Raw genomic sequence first — 12649 nt, forward strand, 5'->3', positions numbered from 1 at the left:
TAAACTCAAATGACACAACGAGAAAAAGGAGATCACACATACAGTATAGTCGATATAAAACTGGCTGCTTCAATCTAAAGAGCAACTAAAACAAAACACGGGAGTGTACCTTGTTCTTGTGAACACTAATGTTATCCACAGCATACACAGAGACCACGAATTTCTTAAGGAGAAAACTAGTTACTAAAACAAAACACGTTAGTGTACCTTGTTAGCTAGCTGACATTAACGTTACACATTGCACTCATATTACTCACCGAAACCTTGTAAAGCCGGTCCCGCTGCTCTTACAGAACCGACTAACTCCCCTTTCGTGTATGTACAGCTCTCAACATGCCCAGACTTGTAGTGATGTTCACCTCGTTTTATACTTTTCGCCTCATTCTGAAAGAAACAGGTGAAATTTGCTAACGTGACGGCGGTCTTTGTGATGGTGACGCGTATTGTGCGAGACCAGAGACCTGTAGTTCACTGAGCGGTTTCACACTAAAAAAATGTGTAACTTCACAGTTTTACGACACATTTTTATTTTTTTGACTTGCAAAATGTTCTTTTAAATTGACAAACATCATATGTGTCATTCGTGGCACAATTCAAACGGGATCAAAAGATAACCTTTCTCTCTCCATTGACTTCAATGTATAATTTTCCGCTTCCGGGGTCCCATGGAGGCTCCCGGAAGGGGAGGGACTTCGCGTCTCTATATGGAGCAGGCGGGATTAGACTCTGACGTTGCTGTCAAGCCGTTAGTGGCCGACTCCGCCTACTAAGGGCTTCTCGGCAACTCTGCAGAATCCTATGGGTGACGTCACGGACACTACGTCCATTTATATGATTTATATATGCAGTCTGTACCATACCATAATGTGTTCGGGGTCCGTCTCTTACCAGTGACGTCACGACGTAATGACGTCAATAAAATAAAATACTCAGGGGAGTTTCCTGAATTTTCATGCCGAAAGCCAAGCACTAGGCCCTGGGTAAATTAAGAGGCTGATCTGGGGCACTTTTGTCCACTTTCCCTGGTGCTAGAAACTCAAGTCAGGCATCCCTGGAATCGTCTCAGAGAGTAGATGATCAGTGGGGCCTTCTTTTTACTGAAACATGATGTTTCGATGTATATTTCCATTTAAAATGCTAGCCGCAAAGCTAGCACCGCAGCCACTGCTCCGTTTTCGGAGACTTTGCACACGTTATTCACAAACATTTTCACACGCTAGGACAGGGGTCGGCAACCCGCGGGCCGCATGCGGCCCTTTAAGCCCTCTGCTCTGGCTCCCTTGAGCTTAGACAAAAATAAGAAGGAAATAAAATAAAAGTATTTGTAGGACTATTTATATTTTGTTGCATGGGGACTCCCCAAGTGCTGTGTTTAATTTATTTTAAAGTAGGCCTGTGTATTATTTTTAATTCTCCTTATAAGAGTTCTTTGTTTCTTATTAGAGGTTAACAGTTTTATATCATGTAATAAATAGCCTAATAAATGCAAAAAAACTAGTTTTTGTCTGATATAACAATAAAAAACTATGAAATATGTTTTGCGGCTCCAGACAAAAATATTTTTTGGAAAAAGGAGCAAAATGGCTCTTTTGGTCAAAAGGTTGCAGACCCCTGCGCTAGGAGTATGGGAGTAGTAGTGTAAACATAATTATGTAAATAACCCAATTTGTGTTCTGTGAAACGGAAAAAGATTCTATGGAAAAAACATCACGGAGAAAAAAGTAATATCTTCTACATATAATAACGGACAAAGTAAAGAATGAAGTGTAGGCTATGTTTAAATGTTCGGAATTTGACCGTGTATGATGGTCCTCTTGAGTTGCCGTACAGCCAATGGCGTACAGCCATTGCTCCGTTTTCATGTTTTTTTAACATTTTTTTTTCACAAACATTTTCACACGCTAGGAGTATAGGAATACTTCAATTCGGTTCGTCATGATCTGTAGATGTGATTTGCCCCCGAGCACCCCTGGGTAAATTACCGTACAGCCAATCACAATGCGTACAATGCGTGACGTCATTGGTAAGAGACGGCCCCCGAACACATCTGGTACCCCGAACACATCTGGTACCGACATCAGTAGAATTCTGATCAGGCATTAGCTCCGCATCCTCTTTTTTTTTTTTTAACCCAAAATTCGCGTTTCTCTAACAGGGCTTCAAAAGAGGGGTTTGAGCAGTATGAGGCATGGCTACCATGGGTGAACTGTTTAGTATTTTAAGCAAAAAACTTCACAGACATGTTTTGTATAGGTATGGCCCTACAATATATTTTTCCAATATAGCATAATAGGTCCACTTTAAGTTCACAGAAAGGAAGAATAACTTGCATACATGCTACTCAAGCTAGAATGACAACAAACACCAGGTACACTCTCTAACAGGTCCGTGGTGCAACACACTATACCACAGTGAACTATGTCCCGTAATGTTCCACCACACACCGCACACACAAAAATACTTTAATCTGTAATCCATTATCCCACCCCACTTCCTTCTTCATTGTTGTTGTAGTTTGTTATGATGTAATTTATGGTAGTAAAATAATAAATAGGTTTATATCAACTTATTTCCCATGCTTTGCTCAAATCCCTATCAGTAATAATGACATTGTATTCGGTAAAATAATTCAAAGTGACATTTTTAAATATGAAAAACACTTCATTTTGAGGCAAAAGCGAGTGCACCGGAAATGTTGTTGCAAAGGACAAAAAAGTACCATTAGTAACATTTGACCCAGGAAGTGAAGTTTCCACCGTTTCTACCAGACAAACTCCCGGTGTAAAAACATTTCCGAGCAACGGGATACATCTGATTTATGAGTGTCAAATATATATTGCTTTTAATAACCTGTACTCCTTCGGCAGAAGAGAGACGTCAGTCCATAAAACAAGGCATTACCAGAGAGAGGATGTCAGCAAACTATGACGGATGTTAAGAGCAGGCAATTAGGGTAATGTCTGTCTTTTCTCTAGTGAGGGGAGTGTGTTACCACATCTCAACAATTATCTTGGTGAGTACATTGTTAATGGTGTCTTATTTAAAAAAAATGATATCCAATTTTAAATAAACCAGAACTGTTGAACTTGTTTCTAATAGTTGTATAATTATTTTTTGAGTAAGCCTTTCTAAGTTTTTTTGTATGTAATGTGCGTCTGACTGACTAACAGTTATTAGTGTGCCGTCTTAATCAAGTCACTTTACTCAAGTATTGTACCTTAGTTATTTTTTGACATAGTTGTACTTTACTTGAGTATTTCCATTTAAAGCTACTTTTTACTTTTACTCCACTACATTTCACAGGCAAATATCCTACTTTTTACTGCACTACATTTATTTTAACACTCACAGTTACTACTTACTTTGTACATATAAAATACGTCATATGCTGATATGGTATAATGCAGTACTGTACTACTAAACTAGTATCTAAATTTGGTCGAAACTGACAAACTATGACACTAAAATGCTCCTACATCATAACATAATTCTGTAAAGAAATCAATTCTGCATGACAGGTATACTTTTACTTTGATCTTTGAAGTACATTTATGTGATAAAATACTTGTGTACTTATATTATCCCGCAATGGGCAATCGTGCAGAATGAAAACTTTTACCTTTTCTCTTGTATATTTTGATGCTAATATTTGTTATTTATTTTACAAAAGTAAAGTTAGGAAATCAGGCCTTTTACTTGTAATGAAGTATTTTAGAACACAGTATTTGTACTTTATCTAAAGTAAAGGATCTGAGTACTTCTTCCATCAACTGAACTGAATTTGAATGGCAAGAGCGCAGAGTTAACTGGAACATGAACACTCCTATAGCCACAAACAACTCCCTTCTACAAATAAATTGCTCTCATCACACACGCACGCACGCGCGCGCGCACAAAAGGTATAAGAAACAATGTATGGAGCCAAACCCCATCAGCACCAGTCACTTTATCACACAGGCAGGAGAGAAACAAAACTCCAGCAGGAGGACAGGGAGAGCGGAGGAGGATCGATATACCAATACTCCCCTGTCTGCTCCACTGGCCCCCGACGTTATCCCACATCATCACGGCGGACACAGTGAAGACAAATGACTCCCATGTCGGGAACATGGGACCGGTGGAGGGGAGGCTGTGATGAAGGGTAGTTGTGTGCTGATGGGACACAAGATGTACTGTACGTCCCTAACATCAGCACTGACAGTGACGATATCTTTCCAGACTTGGCGGCGTGCGCAGGCTGCAAAAATCAAATTGACAAGAAGAGCCTGGGTGTGCTAAAATAATGGATAAGAAGATTGCCTGGTAGACGCAACTAAAAGCGTTCAACTCAAAAATGAGAAGACAAATAGAGAAAAAAAAGGCGATACTGCATGTTCTTATCAGCTGTGTCTCGATGTAGAGATTTGCACAAATTGCACAACCTGCCACAAACCCCTCAAGGGATGTGAATATATAGGTGCACACACACACATAGAGTCAGATCTCTTCCCTGCGGTAGGTAGACAGGTCGATAGTGCAGGTGGGTGAGCAGGTTGGGGGCCTGTTTATGTGACAGTTCACAGAGTGACAGACTGGTTGCAAAGAAAAGGTGCAGGAACGAGGGAAGATGGATGAAGGGGAGAAATGCTCCCTTTGTACCACAAAGAGCCCTCTGTTGTTTTTGATCCGCTCTGACTTCAAAGTGCAAAAGTCTGTTTTTATTCCCGGCAGAACTTCCTCTGTTGCCTTATCACACATCTCATTTGTGGGGCTCCAGACAAACAGACAGCCACACAGGGTTGAGGGCCCTGCTAGATTGAGGTTTGACAAATTAGATTTCGCAGTGATTGATGCGGAATCAACAGCTGAAACAAAGTCGAGACAGGAGGGTGGGCTGCGGGACAGGATGTGAAGAGAAAAGAAGGATGCAACTTAAGAGAAGTAAAAAAGAAAAGGCGGAAGGAAAAAAAGGGCTTCTATGAAAATGTAACACAATATTTATTTACATCTTTCATTTCACAAGAACTCAGCCGAGCAGAATGGCAGCCATATTTATTGACTATGTCAGATTTCTGTTGTAATTTGTGGGCTGGGACTCAGGGGTCTTCTGACTGAAACTTGCAATTAGATTTATCAAAGCTGGTGTTTTTGTGCGAGTGTGTGCGAGTAATTAGAAGTTATTGAAATGTGGGGTCTCTGTAGTCTATAACAGCTAAATCAATATTAATCAAAAACACACTGAAAGAGGAATACAAAATGCGAAGACCTAGAGAGACAGAAACAAACAGACAAAAAGTTGGAGTGAAAATGAGAGAGATCAAAAAAGGAAGAAGAAAAAGTAGAAATAGATGACAGCATTAAAAAAGAATGAATAACTATTAGAATAAAAACTAAAAAGGACTTCCTGAGTGCATAGTGTCTTTTTTCTTCTGTTGTGGTATGTGGTGTAACCTCTGGTGTGTTTAAAGTTTGGCGCAAAATTCGTTTCAACTTCTGGGAACTTTGACACACAAACTTGCTCCATTGACCAACAGCAAGGTGTCTTGACAGCTGACCTTTGAGGAGAAGGAGAGCCAGAGAGACCCAATGTGAGAAAGCTATACTGCAGCTTTTTAGTGATGCTGAACCCTGTAGTTAAATTGAAGCTCCTCTGTTGGACTATAAACTGCTCCACAAAAGAGGATTGGTTTGCAGGCAGTTAGGAGACCAATGTGCCTTTTGAATAACAGCGTGCACTTCTGTTCCTGTTGTCCAGGCTAAGAGAGTTGTTGGCTAAGAGAGCTTTTATTCAGTAGCTCTTTGTTGAATGAATTGATGTGCCAGGGGGGTTGATTGATTGAATGATTGTGTGATTTTACTAGACAAATTAGTTTAAAAATGAACACCAGCTCAGCCAGGGCAGTAAGTGCTTGCATAAAAGGAAAAGTTAGAATAATATAATGGAGTCCTGGGGCTTATTTCTAAAGTGGTAACCAAGTGTTCTCCAACCAGAGGTACCTGTTCCCAGGGGGTACTCATTCAGTTTATTGGGGGTATGTGAAAAGATTGCGTAGTAGCTCACATCATTTGAAGAAATTGGAAATTCTATTTAAATAAAAGATGGATCACTTGAACACCAGATAAGTTAAAGCCGTCAGCTCAAATAAAGTGTTTAATAGTAAATAGCTGAAGATTTAGATGCAGAAATAATAGTGCAGAGAGGTTGTGACCGATAAGTGTTAGCTTGTTCCCCACTACAGCAAGTCCCACAAATCTCAGCTCAGGAATCACATATGTTGTGACAACATTTGCCACTTCCTGGTGTGATTGAGCCTTTGGTCCCCACTTTTCCCCAACTCCTTTCTTCATCACCTCTCGTTTTGATCCTATATACTTCCCACATTTCTGTTTGTGTGTGTGTTTGTGTGCGCTTGTGTGTGTGAGACTGGGCCAACACATTACAGCCGCTTTATAGGGTGGCAAACCGAGTCTCTTTGCCAAGGTCAGGCTGACAGAGTGCATTATGGGAAAGTAACTCCCAAGTTTACAATAGAGTGCATTTAACCACTCAATAACACACTCAGTGCAGTCTGCAGGTTGAAAACGGCTCAGACATATTTAAGGGATGCTTTTTACATCACAGAAATGTATTTATTTCCACGAAGCACTAAAACACCTGTGCCGCGCGTGTGTGTGTGTGTGTGTGTGTGTGTGGTGTGTGTGTGTGTGTGTGTGTGTGTGTGTGTGTGTGTGTGTGTGTGTGTGTGTGTGTGTGTGTGTGTGTGTGTGTGTGTGTGTGTGTGTGTGTGTGTGTGTGTGTGTGTGTGTGTGTGTGTGTGTGTGTGTGTGTGTGTGTGTGTGTGTGTGTGTGTGTGTGTGTGTGTGTTGCACGATTTTGGGGAAAAATCTAATTGCGATTTTTCTGACAAATATTGCGATTGCGATTCGATTTGCGATATTTGTTTTTAAGCGACCCAACGGAAGTTTATTGTAAAATGCAGCCATATCTCCGGCTAGGAAGGTCGTATCAACGTGCTCCCGTCTCTAGCCAACCCAGTCTCACGGCATTTCGTGTTCACCAACACGATTTTTAATCTATTGGTTTCGTTCCATTTCACACAGCTGTTTGATGCTCTGCGTAACCTTACGGGGACTGTAGTCCTAAACGATAGCTGGGGATTATGGGTAGTGTAGTGTCTTCGGCCATCCTAAACTCAGAAATGTTGACAATCGCAATGATGCTCGAAATGTCCCTTATAGGCCTACGTCTGTTTCCGGTTATTTTTATTTTGAAATTCAGTTCCTGACGGACGCCAAAAAAGCCCGAGATTATAGAATTAAACCAATAAATAAAAGCAAGGATAATTGTGTGTTATTGGTGAGTAAATAACAGTGTGTTATTTTGAAAAGAATAACAAATTAGAAGGAAAAAAAGATTTAAAAAATACAGATTTCAGTATCCTGAGGCTCTGAGCCCCATTTATTTTCCTCACAGACGGCAACAAAAGTCCGAAATTATACGATTTCAAATAAAAGCAATAACTGTGGCTTGATATTGAGTAAGAACATGTTTTTATGAACCACACAGCTTCCGGTCTTCCTCGACCCGACCGGAGAAAAAGACGTGCTGCAGGCAGTAGAAATACATTGCTTTTAAAATCGTGCTGTGCAACACGAAAAAAAGGGGCAAATCGTGTTGGTGAACACAAATCAATAGATTAAAAATCGTGTTGGTGAACACGAAATGCCGTGAGACTGGGTTGCTCTAGCACCCCCGCAGCCCGAGCTACGAGTGAAATAACTAAACTTACATGAAACTTTCGTTGGGTTGCTTTAAAGCAGGGGTGGGGAACCTCCGGCCCGCGAGACCATTTGGTACGGCCCTCGAGGTAATTTATAAACACACGCAAAAAAGAAATAAATTAAATTAAAGAAATCTAGACCGCAAAAGAAACAAGCGAGTGCCTATTTTTTCTGGCCAAGGTCAGGGTCCTTGAACACAACACAACACGAGCCTAACGTGTCATCACGTGGTATAGACCAGAGGGAGCTCCACAAATCATGTGAAACCCAGATTTGGCACAAAAAAGGGGGAATACACGTTTCGCAATTATGCCACATCAAGGTGGAACGCTCTTCCCACAACTGTAAAGGAAAGTAAAACTATACTTACCTTCAAAACCTCTCTTAAAGAGCACCTTCGGGGGAGAGCATTGCAAAACTGGCCCCGGTAATGGTACAAATCTCAACCTGTCGTTCAATGGACAGCTTCCCCCCCCCCCCATCTATGTATATACTCGCATTTTAGACTCTGTTACTAACTGTATATCTGTAGACTTGGTATGTCTTAAATGTCCGGTTAGGATGTATTAGAACGAAATCTAAAATGAAAATTGTAAATAAGCAATCTGTATGTAAAAAAACCACCTGTATGTAAATTGTAAATAAGCCATCTGTATGTCAAATATGTCTTATATGTCTTAAATGACATGATGAATTGGAAATGGGGGACCCTGATGTAAACAAGACGAAAGTCTTTCTCTGGTCTGCATCCCCTTAACAATTGTATGTTTTGAGCTGTACTGTACTGTACCCAATATACAAGCTGTTAATAAACTTTTCAATCAATCAATCAATCAATCAATGTCTCGTCTGACAGGGGTGCAGTTCTGAGGAGAGCACCAGAACGCCACTCCGCCACTTCAGATAAGGAGCCGTACACATGCTGCAGTTTTTGTGTGGCTGTGTCTCAGTGCTTCTCAAAGTGTGGTCCGCGGACCACTGGTGGTCCGTGAGCGCCCCCTAGTGGTCCGTGAGTATATTGGTAACATTTCACATTTGAAATAAATAAATAAATGTAAGTTTTCCGTACTCTCGCGGGAATATCTCCGCAATGGAGCGAGCTTACGTTTCACTTTCGATTGCATGATATAGCCCAGATAAACACCTTCATCACACATGTGGCCACTTGTTTGTACCATTTTCGGGCGATTTGTAAAAAACGATGTGTTTTTGGATATTTGTGGAGTTAGGTGGTCCGCGAGTGTTTTTTTATTGGTTAAGTGGTCCTTGGTATGAAAAAGTTTGAGAAACACTGCTCTAGTTGAAAGCCCAGTGGCGATCTGTTCATCTGTCATACTGATCATACAGTCAATAACGTTGTTGTTATTAGCATCTGGTTAGCTAGCTATGCTAACGAATATAAGAAGCTTTTTCTACAACCAGTGAGGCACATATTTATATGATCATTATGGTTATAAAAAAATAAGAGAATAAAGTAAACTACTATATAAATACTATATGACAGTAAAAAATAATGTTATTAATAAACAAGAATACAGTTTGAAAGGGGAGTGATTTGTAAAATATCCATAAAGAAAAAGAAAATCTGCTTAGAGTTCTGTTTCATATGGGTGTTGAGAGATGTATCCATAGATCTCTTAATTTTGCTCTCAAAGTGCACCAGATTGATGCTTTTAACTTCAACATTTAAAAAATGTGTCCATATCTTTCTGTTTTGGTGGTCATGCCACAACCATGCACGTGCATGCATACGCGAGTCATGGCAAGATATCTGGATTAAGAGGTTGCTTTTTCTTTGCACAGCATGAAAGAAAGGCCAAATGAATGGGCTGTGATTTTAGTATTTTTAAGCAGAGGTCAATTATTTGTACGGCCCTTGGAGGATGTTGAAAAAATGTAAATGGCCCTTGAGAGAAAAATTGTTCCCCACCCCTGCTTTAAAGTCAAGCTTCAGTTTAAGATTCACCCTGTAATATATGTAAAACATGTGATGGAGCATTACTAACCTGACTTTCCTAGATGGTTTCTTTCACCAAACCATCTAGGAAAGCTCCATTGGAAGCCATTTGGAAAGGGCAGGCACTTTCAAAAATACTTGGCAGGTGATTGGATCAATCTGTCTATCACCTTCTATCATGGGCCACTTCTGATTGGTTAACAATGGCTGGTGCATGTGGAGCACAGCACTTCTGATTGGTGTGGATGACTGAAACACAAGAAGAAGAAGAAAAGAAAAAAAAAAGTTAAAAAAAATCGCAGGCTTTGCGATTTGATAATCTCATCATTTCGAATCGCGAATTCGATTTAAAATCGATTAATCATTCAGCCCTAGTGTGTGTGTGTGTGTGTGTGTGTGTGTGTGTGTGTGTGTGTGTGTGTGTGTGTGTGTGTGTGTGTGTGTGTGTGTGTGTGTGTGTGTGTGTGTGTGTGTGTGTGTGTGTGTGTGTGTGTGTGTGTGTGTGTGTGTGTGTGTGTGTGTGTGTGTGTGTGTGTGTGTGTGTGTGTGTGTGTGTGTGTGTGTGTGTGTGTGTGTGTGTGTGTGTGTGTGTGTGTGTGTGTGTGTGTGTGTGTGTGTGTGTGTGTGTGTGTGTGTGTGGTGACATTTTCTGGTGACATTTTCTGCAATGTTTTATTAATTTATACAGCTTGGATAGATTTTGACAGGTGTTAGTAATTTCCTTGGGATTAGGATGGTGGGAGGAAAACAGGAAAGGAGAGTTGAGGGGAAGATTGCAGAGGTGTATGAGAGATGGGGAAGAACATGACTGAGTATCAAGAATATCATGTGACAAAAGTGTGTGTGCGTGCGTGCGAGAGAGACTTCCCTTCACCTTGTTTGGAGCAATTACCTATCTATTCCAATCAGTGTTGATGTCTGAGTATAATCGTCTGTAAACACTAAGTGCGCTAAGACCTTGTTTAATGAGATTGCCTCACACACATAAACACACACATGCCCACACACACACACAAGCCATTAATATTGTCTGATGTCAGTTAACAACATTACCACCCTGTCTTCCCCTTGCATTGTGCCTTTAAAGGAAGTACAGTAAAGGGAATTTCTCACACATCAGTTGCATTATGATATAACGGGTTTGGGGCAGCTCTTTTAGGTATAATTAGTAGTATGACCAGCACTTACATTTGCGATACTGATTGCTATAAGTAAAGATTGATTTCATTATGGAGCAAGCTGCCAACTTTATTATAAGGAGTAAATTAGTTGTTTTATTATAAAAATCTTATTTCAAGGTTATACTTTTTGGAGCTCTTAGCTTTCATCATTGGATGGACTTGAGATTGTTTAGTCATTAACTCATATTACTATATGTGCTTCACATACAAATAAACTGTATGAGAAACATAACAGAACAACAATTGACAAAACTACTTGGTAAGGTTCTGTAAAACATGATGGTTTGGCTTACAGTCATGTTTGTTACGTTATTCATCTAAATAAAAAATAACTGAATACTGAGTAGATGTCATTGGAGTGATTGTAAACTTATTTCAAAACTAAAATAGAGGTAATTTACTCTCACTTAAATAACTGAAAGCGGAGACTTTGAAACATTTTCACTTAGCAGTAAATAAAGGCAGGAAATGAAAAAGAAAATTGTATTATTTATCTGACTCATCATCCAGCTTTGTGCAGTATTATTAAAAAAATCTTACCAGCTCTGGTTTAGTCCTGCATCTGTTTGTGGTGCCGCATGATACAAGAAGAAAAACTCCACATTCAGAGAGACACAATAACAAAACACCTCAATATTAAGCCGTCATTATCAATGTCATCAGGTGAGACTTCAAGCCTGACAATAAATAACATATACATCAGCAGCTGATAAGAAGTCATCATCAACTTGCACGAGGATCTGCGATGTGACGCATTTTTCACCTGTTTAAAATGCAGTGTTATTGGCTGGTTAACCACCCACTGACAACCTTCTCTTCCCGTCTCTCCAGCTCTTCTCTATCTTTAGACATGCCTAGCAAACTGTTTCACGCTCTGTCTCTTCAACGACGCCTGAGAGACCCTCTTGCTCTCCTGCAAACAGATATGCCTTGCTCTACCCAGTACCTTTCCATAAAAAAAGCCTGTTTTCTATCCTAAACCCCCGCTAAAAAAATCTCCATTTCAGCAAATCTGTGTCTTCCTAACCATCAACTCCTGGCTCCACACTTCTGAAAAGCTAACCACTTTATCTTTGTGTGTTCAGCACATTTGCGGGTCGAATTCAGGTGGAATTGCGTTTTGATGAAAACTAATTTACTGCTGTTTGCGGTACCGCTGGTGTGTATTTGGACCAATTAGATGGGAAAGAAGGAGACGGATAGAGCGAAGGAAGTGATGTGAGGAGAGGCAAAAGAAAAGGATAAGAATATTTTAAAGTCCAATGCAAGTCATTTCTGGAGTAATTGAAGCTGTGAGTGCATGTGATTGGCTTTGCATTATCATGAGTGTACGGGGTTGGCGGAGTGTTGACATGCATAGCACAATGTCTCCAGAAGCAACAGGATAATGAATGCATCTGGGCTCCCACGTTCAAACACAACGAGCGAGGTTGTTTACTCTTTTAACAGACAATGTACCTCTGATTTGTGTGTGTGTGTGTGTGTGTGTGTGTGTGTGTGTGTGTGTGTGTGTGTGTGTGTGTGTGTGTGTGTGTGTGTGTGTGTGTGGTGTGTGTGTGTGTGTGTGTGTGTGTGTGTGTGTGTGTGTGTGTGTGTGTGTGTGTGTGTGTGTGTGTGTGTGTGTGTGTGTGTGTGTGTGTGTGTGTGTGTGTGTGTGTGTGTGTGTGTGTGTGTGTGTGTGTGTGTGTGTGTGTGTGTGTGTGGAGAGTTCTACTGAGCTGCCAGGCACAGAAACTCATTTAGGATGTAG

The sequence above is a fragment of the Gymnodraco acuticeps genome, unplaced genomic scaffold (assembly GCF_902827175.1).
Source record: "Gymnodraco acuticeps unplaced genomic scaffold, fGymAcu1.1, whole genome shotgun sequence".
NCBI classification, from domain to species: domain Eukaryota; kingdom Metazoa; phylum Chordata; class Actinopteri; order Perciformes; family Bathydraconidae; genus Gymnodraco; species Gymnodraco acuticeps.